Source organism: Lagenorhynchus albirostris, chromosome 7, assembly GCF_949774975.1.
Source record: "Lagenorhynchus albirostris chromosome 7, mLagAlb1.1, whole genome shotgun sequence".
Taxonomy (NCBI): Eukaryota; Metazoa; Chordata; class Mammalia; order Artiodactyla; family Delphinidae; genus Lagenorhynchus; species Lagenorhynchus albirostris.
The window spans coordinates 47733219-47744996 of NC_083101.1; the positions used below are offsets into that span (position 1 = coordinate 47733219).

The 11778-nt window shown below is 38.8% G+C and overlaps 1 pseudogene; it reads right to left on the minus strand.

Moving 5' to 3' along the window:
* Positions 1-856: 856 nt before the first annotated feature.
* LOC132522627 (glucosamine-6-phosphate isomerase 2-like) lies at positions 857-1595 on the minus strand (annotated as a pseudogene).
* Between the last annotated feature and the right edge of the window lie 10183 nt (positions 1596-11778).

Genomic DNA, 11778 nt, shown 5'->3' on the forward strand with positions numbered 1-11778 from the left:
TAAGGGCATGATCCCAAGTCATTAAATAAAAATAAAAGCACATTTCTTAAAAAGATGCTAAAGAGGGCTTCCCTGGTGGCGCAGTGGTTGAGCCTCCGCCTGCCGATGCAGGGGACACGGGTTCATGCCCCTGTCCGGGAAGATCCCACATGCCGCGGAGCGGCTGGGCCCGTGAGCCATGGCCGCTGAGCCTGCGTGTGCGGAGCCTGTGCTCCGCAACGGGAGAGGCCACAGCAGTGAGAGGCCCGCGCACCTCCCCCCCCCAAAAAAAAGGACATAAACTGTACTTTTAGGTACTGTCTTCTCTTCAGCTTTCCTTTACCAACAATATATTCTATGTCCAGATGCCGCTGTAGGCAGATGACTAAGGCAATTATCTAGCAAAAAGTTTGTGTATAATGCAGAGGAAATATAAAGATATCATTCCAAAATTAAGGTTTGCAATGATAGTTGATACCTGAAAGGCTTGTAGTGCCTTCGTATAATTTAAAAATATACACGTATATATATTATGCCACTGGAGTTACATCCTGAATAGTGCTTGATGTACAGAATTTCCACCTTTAAAGTGACTTTTAAAATTTATTACACTCGCAGATATTTCACTTCTGTGTTGTTTTATAGGCTGACTATGTATAATAATGTTTATTTGTAATTAAGGTATTTATTCATAATAAACAGCTGATCAGTCATGACAGCTAACTCCTAAGTCCTAGTGTAAAATAGATACATTCTAAATATGGAATGCTTAACATATAGATAATTGGACTTTTAAAAACGACAATCTTAGAAATTCCCCATGTTTCATCATACTGCATAGCTGAAATTCATCTACATCTTATAAAAAGTATTCTGTTTATTCAAGCAAAATTTTGCTCCAATCCACTTCAAATTCTATCATAGTGTATAGTGAATCCACAGGTTTATTGGGTACATACATTAAACCTTTAAGCAGTTCACAGTTTTAACTCTTAGTTCTAAAATAGCATCTTCATCATACACAAAAATAGTTCAGGGATGCTGATGGAAAGGGGAAACCATCCACATGTGCCAGACTCCTTCCTCCATTGCCTTGTGCAGGACAAATGCCTCGTGTGTGTCTGTTAGGAGGATCATTACCTCCAAAATATAGATCTATTCCTCCAGCTTATTTATATGTTCTTTTCAAATGCATTACATTCTGTTTGTAAATCTGCAGCATTCCCATCAAAGATATGAGTATTCTTAAGATCTATGTCAATGTGTTTAAAAAAGTTACTCCACATGTAAGAATGGTAGCTTTCAGGGGAATTCCCTGGCGCTCCAGTGGTTAGGACTCCATGCTTCCACTGCAGGGGGCCTGGATTTGATCCCTGGTCAGGGACCTAAGGTCCTGCATGCCACGTGGCCAAAAAAAAAAAAAAGAAAGAAAAAGAGAAAAAGAAAGAATGGTAGCTTTCGGGATGATTGCTGGGAAATTCTATACTTTCGTGCATGTTAGATATCTTTACATATTTGAAAAAAAGGTCTCCATTCTTCTGATGTTCTATTAGATTTTTTATAAGATACTTGTAGGCATTTGCAACAGGCCTCCCCAAGATGTGCCATCTTGGCATATGGATTATTTTGAGCGAAAAGCAGTGAAGACTCCGTGAACTCAGAGAAACTACTGCCCCTCCCTTAACTACCTAGATTAATTTAAATGGGGATTTTTCCCAGAAAAAGAGTCATTACCAGAGATACATTTTATCTAAGTGGCCGCATCTATATGGCAGGGTGAACAGCTAATTACCAAACATCTGCTCTTCTTATCATCCTGTGAATGACCCTCCTGTCCTTGGAAGCCCCAGGCCCCTATTCCATTCCTTAGCTCAGGATGGCATATAGACCTCATTTTACTTTTCTGTCTTGAAACCTCTCATGTATGTGAGGTCTCTGACCCTCTCATGTATGTGGGATTCTCATATGTACAAAACTAAATTTTATTTTCTCCTGTTAATATGTCTCATGTCAATTTAATTAATTCTTAAACCAGCCAGAAGAAACTAGAAGGGGAGAGGAAAGTTTCCTCGCCAACAATACTAATGATATATATTAGTACACCCAGCGGACTGACAGACTCTTCTGATGCTGGAGCAATAGGCACACCAGATAGCTCTTTCAGAGAGAAAAGTCCCCTGTTTTATCTTGAGTTATTAGTTGACCACATACACAACACTAGCTTCTGAACTTGCAATTATTCACAGAGTAGCTTGAGGGATGCTACAAATTTAGATGCAACATCCCACACTCCATTCTATACAAAGAAATAGATGCCACTTTCCATTTTTTTTTAATTAAACTATTCTGTTCTTCTTAATCATGAGTACCTAGCTCTTTTGTGCTGGTATAGACATGTATTAGCATAATAGCCAAAGATGAGGACTCATTTGACAATGAACCAGATTTGGAGAGGCAATCTGCATGCCATTTATCACTAAAGCGCAGCAAAATAACGATACTCACTTTGTATTTTCCTTTATGATGTCATTGCCAGTAGAGGCCTAACATCATCCCACAGCCCACCTCTGAGGACTATGGCATTCTGAGACGTGAAGGGTTTGCCACAAGCAGCCTGACATCACTGTGTGGTACGAATTGCTTCCATCTTATTTTTATTTCCCATACATATCATGAAACACTTCCTTGAAAAAGGGCTCTCTTTATCTATATAAGATATTCTAATTCAAGGGCCTACCTGCCACTGGGCTTCCCAGGTGGTGCAGTGGTTGAGAGTCCGCCTGCCGATGCAGGGGACGCGGGTTCGTGCCCCGGTCTGGGAAGATCCCACATGCCGCGGAGCGGCTGGGCCCGTGAGCCATGGCCGCTGAGCCTGCACGTCCGGAGCCTGTGCTCCACAACGGGAGAGGCCACAACAGTGAGAGGGCCACGTACCGCAAAAAACAAAAACAAAAATGTTGTTGTGGTTTTTGGATCCCATTGTCCTCATTTTCAGATCTCATTGTTCTCCCAGTCCTTCAACCCTCCCCCAAAGCACCTCAATAAAATGGTTTGATCCCCCAAAAAACATTTTTAATAAATGTTTCAAACCTTGTAAAATACCACATATTATAAAAAAATTGTTTTCTTTTCAATGAGAAAAACAATTTTAAAAAGATTAAAACTTAATATAGACACTAATAATTTTAGAAGTCTATGTATTAGGTTTCAATGAAGTAAAAAATATTCTACAATGATGGAAATATGCCACACTTTATATTTTATTCATGCTCTTTACAAAGAATGTGACATCTTCAAAGATAGAACAGATAGAAAATGGAAGCATATGTTTAAAAAAATGATCTGAGGCAACTACAAACATCACATATGCTGAAATTTGGCTTGCTCTGCTCTTGTTAAAGGGCTCAGGCAAATTTAAGCCCTCACAACATTTATATATCTCACATGGTTGAATAAATATTCAAAGACAAACCATTAATAATATTAATAAAAATAAAAGTCTCTCTGTCTTAATATCCTCATTTGAAAAAAATCTCAAAACTGGAGGCATGTTATTAAAAATTGAAAGCCCAAGTACAAAAATCTTGAGCTTTGCCTGGTAACAAGTTGGAATACCTACTGCAAGGAAACTGAGGCATAGCCTGTCAAACTTTTTAAAAAAATCAGCTTGAAAAATATTTAGTAACCTTATCCATACTTCCCTTTCATAGAGGGAAGCCTAAGTGGCTTACATATCATACCATTATTCCTACGAATCCTATTTCGAACTGTCACTAAATTTCACAGCTTGGTTCTTTCTGTTTAGGTAAGGTATGAAGGGACTGTACTCATTTCCATCTCTGTTGTTTTTTTTTTAATAAATAAATGACCATGCTGTGAGTAATTTTAAACATCAGGTAAACTTTTAATTTCTAGAGTTTTAATTCCGAATGTAGTGTTTCCTACTAGAAACTTTTGATAGAAGGTATATAACAGGTTTAAAAGAAATTATACTGAATGTAGTACTTTTCCAAAGTTCTCATTTGGGGTACCCATTAAATTGTGGATTGTTGGGGAGTGTCACCTTCTAACTCAGCTCACTTAGCTCATTCTGGGAGGCAGGAAGCTCCTTTCTCCAAAAAGACTGCAGGAAATTTTACTCCAAGGCTATCGTTTAGATAGTGCTGTAATATTGTTATAACGTGTGACAGTTTATAATACGTTTCCACATTTGTTAATTCATTTGATTCTCTTAAGAACCCTAAAGTAGTGAAAATAGACATAATTGTCCTGTTTTATAAGGTTCCAGAGGTAAACTAACATATGTAAGGATACAGAGCTATTAAGAGGTAGAGGCAAACTTTGAACTCCTAATTTTGTGAATCTCAAGCTCTTTTTATAACCTGAGAGTAAAATGTTCTAGATTCCTTTTTTTTTTTTTTCCTTATTTTTTGGGCCATGCTGTGCAGCCTGTGGGATCTTAGTTCCCAGACCAGGGATTGAACCTGGGCCACAGCAGTGAAACTGTGGAGTCCTAACCACTGGACTACCAGGGAACTCCCTAGATTCCTTTTTTAAATTGAGGTATAATTAACATACATTAGCTTCAGTTGTATAACATAATGATTTGATATTTGTATACATTATGAAATGATCCCCACAATAAAAAGCTAGAGTCTTTCATAAGCAAACTCTTATTGCTGCCAGTACCCTTCACCTCTTACCAAACCCTACTACTGGGCCTGAGTGGTGGCCTTCCTGGGTCACAAGGAAAAGAAGGAAAGACAGAGGCAAGTCTGGAATCTTGGCAGCTAGGTATGTGCTGTCACAGTTTTACCTCAAAGGAGTAAACTGTAGTAAAGTTTAAATAGATTAGGACCATCTGTTGTACAATTCCTTCCCATCATCCCATCACCATAGAAACCCACATGACAAATAAGCAAAAGTTTATCAGGAAAGCTTACAAGAAAGTGCCAGCAAATGGAACCTCCATTCCTAGTTCCAAAATTATTTCCAGGATCTCAGCTGGTGCTCAGTCTCCTTGCTTCCTGGCATCGTGTGACATTCAGCTTTCACCCATGAGCACTGGAAAAGTCCCAGATGGATCCCCATACTCCCAACATTTGGCACCAAAGGTCTCACATGGATTTTTTCATGACTTTCTCAATATCCAGCCCCCATAGATAAGAATGATGCTAATATTGCATAAGTGCTACTGGTAAAAAAAAAAAAAAAAAAGTAAAGGAAAAGATTTCTGTCCTAATAGATTACACACAGCTTGGAAAGGATTGCTATTTATCACTGAATGGCCCTTATGGTAATAATGAAAAACAAAATTTATTGAGCATTTTTTATATGCCAGGGAGTGAGCTAAGAGCTTAACATGCATTATATTATTTAATCCTTAGAGCCATGTCATGAGATAAGTATTACTCTTATCCCCATTTTACAGATGAAGAAACTTAAGTCCCAGAAAGTTAAAGTAGCTTGCCAAAACTCACTTCACTTGTAAATTAAGGAACTGAAATTTTCACCAAGACTTAGAGCAGGATATTGGTTATAAAAGCATTGTTTGGGGAGACAAAAGGAAGGACATATGGGCCAAGGGGTGGTTGAAATAACCACTGACTTCCTTAAACCTAAACCTGATTTCATTTATATAAAGCTTCTATGATTTGATAGGAAACAAGTGAGACTGAGATGAATCATGAATGGGCCCGAATTTTATTAGGATTGGGTAATAGATCAAATATTTGTTGTTGTTATATAAATAATGCCCTATGAGAACATCTTTATCTGCCATGCAAATCAAATGCAAGAAGCTTTCAGGACAAACATGCAGTTTAGACCGTGCTACAAAGTAGTTTCTTTGCACTGTAAAAGCAGGTAAGAGTACATTGAGGTTTTTTTTTTTTTAGATAATATGTTTATCCTTTTGTATTTGTCCTTTAATACCCATGAAACAGTTTTCATAGGTGGCCTTATTTTTGTGTCTAAAAGGCTCACAAATACACATTATTTCTGCATTCATTTCAACTTGAGAGCTGTGTCAGGGATTTTACCCATGTGAAGCTACTGAAGTTGAAATAGCTGTTGGTCCTGTAGACATTTAGTGGGCTATGACTCAGAGGGAGAATCCTCCAGTCCTGGGAAGAAATTGAAAAAGGAAGAGTTGCCTCTCACACGCAAGCTTTGATGCATTACCTCTCTCTCTTGTTCCTCTGCTGAAAAGTAGCAAAGACAGTTTTCTGAAAAGTAGTAAAGGATACCCAATCTGGGAACTTGCTTTTGGGTACCTCTATTTGGTGCTTTTTTTCATAGAAGAAAATAAAAACAAGTAAACAAAGAAACTAATAAACAAAACTACATAGCTGAATTTCCTTACTTTTCCTTCATATATTATTTTTAAAATTTGTTTATTGGTATAACATTTTCATTAAGTATATGTTCACTCACAGACTTTTCTTTAGAGTGTATAATAGACCTTATTTTTTATTTTTTTTGGCGTTACGCAGGCCTCTTACTGCTGTGGCCTCTCCCGTTGCGGAGCACAGGCTCCGGACGCGCAGGCTCAGCGGCCATGGCTCACGGGCCCAGCCGCTCTGCGGCATGTGGGATCTTCCCAGACCGGGGCACGAACCCATGTCCCCTGCATCAGCAGGCGGACTCTCAACCACTGCACCACCAGGGAACACCTAATAGACCTTATTTTTTAGAGCAGTTTTAGGTTCACAACCAAACTGAGTGGAAGGTACAGGGATTTCTGATACACCCTCTGCCCCACACATTCATAGCCTCCAGCATTATCAGCATCCCCAACCAGAGTTTGTTACAATTGATGAACCTACACTGATACATCATTATCACTCAAAGTCCATGGTTTACACTAGAGTTCACTCTTGTTGCTTTACAGTCTATGAGTTTAGACAAATGTATAATGACACCCATCTACCTTTTATTATCGTACATATTAGTTTCGCTGCCATAAAAATTCTACGTGCTCTGCCTATTCATCCCTCCCTACCCCTCAACCTCTGGCAACCACTAATCTTTTTTACTATTTCCATAGTTTTGCCTTTTCCAGAATGTTATATAATTGGAGTCACACCTATGTAGCTGTTTCAGATTGGCTTCTTCCACTTAGTAATATACATTTTTAAGATTTCCCCATTTTTTTTATGGTTTGATAGCTCATTTCTTTTTATCACTGAATAATGTTCCATTATATGGATGTACCGCAGTTTTAATTATCCAGCCACCTACTGAATGATATCTTGGTTGCTTCCAAGCTTTGGCAATTCTAAGTAAAGCTGCTCTGAACATTCAAGTGCAGGTTTTGTGTGGACATAAGTTTTCATCTCCTTTGGGTAAATACCAAGTAACACAATTGCTGGACCATATGGTAAGAGTATGTTTAGTTTTGTAAGAAACCATCAAACTGTCTTCCAAAGTGTCTGTACCATTTTTCATTCCCACCAGCAATGAATGAGAGTTCCTGTTGCTCTACACCCTTCCCAGCATTTGGTGTTGTCAGTATTCTGGATTTTGGCCATTCTAATAGGTATGTAGTGGTATCTCGTTGTTTTAATTTGCATTTCCCTGATGATACATGATCTTTTTTTTTCTAATTTGCCATCTGTATATTTTCTTTGGTGAGGTATCTGTTAAGGTCTTTGGCTCATTTTTTAATTGGTTTATTATTTATTGTTAAGTTTTAAGAATTCTTTGTATATTTTGGATAATAGTCCTTTATCAGATATATATTTTGCAAATATTTTCTCCCAGTCTGTGGCTTGTCTCTTCATTCTCTTGATAGAATCTTTCACAGAGCAGAAGTTTTTAATTTAATGAAATCCAGTTTACCAATTATTTCTTTCATGATTCATGTCTTTGATGTGCATTAAAAAGTCATTGCCAAATCCATGGTAATCTAGATTTTCTCCTATGTTATCTTCTAGGAGTTTTATAGTTTTGTGTTTTACATTAGGTCTGTGATCCATTTTGAGTTTATTTTTGTGATGGGTATAAAGTCTGTATCTGGATTCACTTTTTTGCATGTGGATGTCTAGTTGTTTCAGCACTATTTGTTGAAAAGCCTATCTTTGCCTCCATTGTACTGCTTTTGCCCCTTTGTCAAAAATCAGTGAACTATATGTGTGTATATATATATATATATATATATATATATTTTTTTTTAATTGAAGTATAGTTGATTTACAATGTTGTGTTAGTTTCTGGTGTACAGCAAAATGATTCAATTATACATATGTATATATATATATTCTTTTTCATATTCTTTTCCATTATGCTTTATTGCAGGATATTGAATATAGTTCCCTGTGCTATACAATCGGACCTTGTTGTTTATCTATTTTATACATAGTAGTTTGTATCTGCTAATCCCTTATAGTTCCATGACTATTGGGTTGGCCAAAACATTTGTTTGATTTTAAGTAAAAATAAAAGACATTTTTCATTTTCATGAAGAATTTTATTGAGCAACGTATTCACTAAATGAATGAACTTTTTGGCCCTCCCAATAGATTAATATGGGTTTATTTCTGGGCCCTCTATTCTGATAAAATCCCAGGAGATTAGGGTCTGGTCAAAGAGTCACTCCTGTTAAGAAGAACACAGTGATCTGGTATATTTCAAAATGGGTTCCTTTCTTTCCTCCCCTGCCAGTGGAGACCCTGGTAGAGTTCCAGTAGGTAAAACTTATAAAAGTGTGGTGTCCTCCTGATGACTAGGTTCTCTGGAGTTTTTATCTCTCAGACTTGTCCACATTGAGCTTCCAGCAATTTGTCAATTACTGTTCAGGTTTCCCTACCCTGGCACTGGTTCCCACAGAGGTTTCTGCTCTGGTAAGTTATAATTCTTTGTATCCACCTATTGGTCTCTACAATTTGGAAAGCAGTGGTTTGCCCTGTGGCTTCACTTCTCTAATGAATCTGAGAAGAGTTGTTGATTTACAGTTTGTTTAGCTTTTTTTACTTGTTAAGATAAAGTAGCAACTTCCAGGCTTCTTACGTGCAGGATCTGAAACCAGAAGTCCCCATACATCTTTTAGAAATGAGAAATACTGATATTAAAACCTGTTTCCTTTCTTCTTTCCATCTATAAATTTGTAGCAGGCATAATTATCAGTGAAAGAATTTATTAGGGGCTTCCCTGGTGGCGCAGTGGTTGGGAGTCCGCCTGCCAGTGCAGGGGACGTGGGTTTGAGCCCTGGTCCGGGAGGATCCCGCGTGCCACGGAGCAGCTGGGCCCATGCGCCACAGGTGCTGAGCCTGAGCTCTGGAGCCCGCGAGCCACGGCTGCTGGGGCACGCGTGCCTAGAGTCCATGCTCCGCGGCGGGAGAGGCCACTGCAATGAGAAGCCCGTCCACCGCGGGGAAGGGTGGCCCCCTTTCGCCGCGACTGGAGAGGGCCCATACGCAGCAGTGAGGACCCAATGCAGCCAAAAATAAATAAATTAATTAATTAAAAAAAGTATTTATTCATAGAAGAACCTATGAAGAAGAATGTATGTAAGTTAATCTTACTATGTAAAAAGACACACAGTTTACGTGTTGGATGCTATGATTTGAGATATTACAACCTAGTGAACTGTATGGCTTTTGGAGGCAGACATACTGTGGTTTGAATATTGGCTTTGCCATATATGACCTGTACGGTCTTGAGCAAGATATTTAACCTATTTGAGTTTGTTCTGCGCTCTTTTTAAAAATGGATAATATATATAAGTATAAAAATAAAATATAAATATTTAAAATAAATATATAAGTAAAATAGCATATAAAAATATAAAGTTTGAAAATACAAAATATATTTTAAAAAGGATAATAGGGACTTCCCTGGCGGTCCAGTGGTTAGGACTCCACACTTCCACTGCAGGGGGTGGGGGTTCAATCCTTGGTTGGAACTAAGATCCCACGTGCCGTGTGGTGTGGCCAAAAAGAAAAAAAAAAAAAAAGAAAAAGATAATAGTGCCGGTATACAGAAAAGAGTTAAAAGATGTAGTGTAGAAAGACATAGAAGTTCCAAGAAATCTATCCTTTGAAAGGCCTGCTTGCAAGGCTGGCCGTTGGTTGGTACCTGGGAAATTGGATTTGGGGAGGGTGCTTCCACCATTCTCTTCCAACAGTGGCTCACTTTGCTTTAACTGTTTGTGCAAATGATATGGTTTATGCTGGACGCCTGTTTTCCTTCCAGAGTCTGGAATTTTCGTACATGCTGGGCAGAGAGTGCCTGTATGAATAGCCCCAATAAAAATTCTGGGCACCAAGTCTCTAATGAGCTGCCCTGGTAGATACCATATTACATGTGTTGTCACAACTCATTGCGGAGTCCTGTGTGACTCTACTAGGAGAGGACTCTTGAAAGCTTGTGGTTTCCTCCAAACTTCACCCCAAGCACCTTTTCCCTTTGCTGATTTCTCCTTGTATCTCTTTACTATAATAAATCATAGCCATGAATATGACTATAAGCTGAGTTTGTGAATCCTGCTAGCAAATTGCTGAAATTGGGAGTGGCCTTGTGGACCCCTCACACATCCTCCTTTACTAGATTTTTCCAATTATTAAATGTAATTATACTTAACATTATATTATGGTAATAAATAATAATAAATAATAATAAATGGTAGCTAGGAGTATTATTTATCTTGTGATAACCTGGTAGATTTGAGTCTTATGCTAAAGGACATGGGACAGAAAAATGGCACTAACTACCCTTGAACTTTCTGAACACTTTTCAAAGTGAATTCCCTTAAAATAATTAAAAATAAGTACTGAGCTTTTATTTATAATACAACAATGCTATATACTGCTTAGGCCCTTCTACTAGACTTGAGTCAATGAAAACTTACACATAACAGCCAGGTATATTCTCAGATATCTTTTGTGTGTTGGGGGAAGGGGAGTGGGGAGGAACAAGCATTATACCATTCTGAGCCTTTGAGAAAATAATTTGTCCTAGCCACTTCCCCGTTTAAAGGATTGTAATGTATTAGTGTGTGACAAGAGCCCATTTGAGATCAAGAAATGAAGACAACAGGATGTACTTTTTTCTTGTCAAGGTAGAACTCTCACACCTGGCTAATCAACTAGAAAGTTTGATTTTTGCATGCCTCAGGAAGAAAAGGTCCTAGGTGGCTTTGGGGTTGTATTCTATAGTTTTTACTTACTCTGGTTAGGTCCCTACATGCAAATTGAAGTTCTTCTGCTGGGTCCCCCGGCTTTCAACCACCTTCACTCTCATGTTTATCAAAAATAGATGAAAGCTTGAAGCCATATGTATGTTTTGGTTACTGCTGCAGCTCATATGCTCAGTGACATGAAAGACTGCCAGGTGTGTGTGGGGCCTTGTGCAAGAAAGCACTTTACAGCAGGTCCAGGCTGAGGTGTGAGCAACCCTGTCACTTGGGCCATATGATCCTGCAGACCCCACGGTGTTGGAGGTATCAGTGGTGAGAAAAGATGCTGTATGGTTTTTGTGGCAGGCCCCAGTGCGAGAATCATAATTCAGGGCCTTGGGAATTGGTAGCAAGGCCATGCTATCTGCGGTAGAGAATCACATCCCTTTGAAAAAGTACTCCTGCCATGCTTTAAGGCTCTAGTAGAGACAGAAAGCCTGTCAGTGGTCACCAAGTGACCAGGCAGTGAAACATCCCATCATGAGCTGCGGCCGATCAACCAAGTCATAAGATAAGCACTCCATGATTTTAAAAGGTGCTACATCCAGGACTGAGCATAAGCAGGACCAGAGGGCACAACTAAGCTGCATGAACAGTACCGCAGACACATGGTACCTCCCACT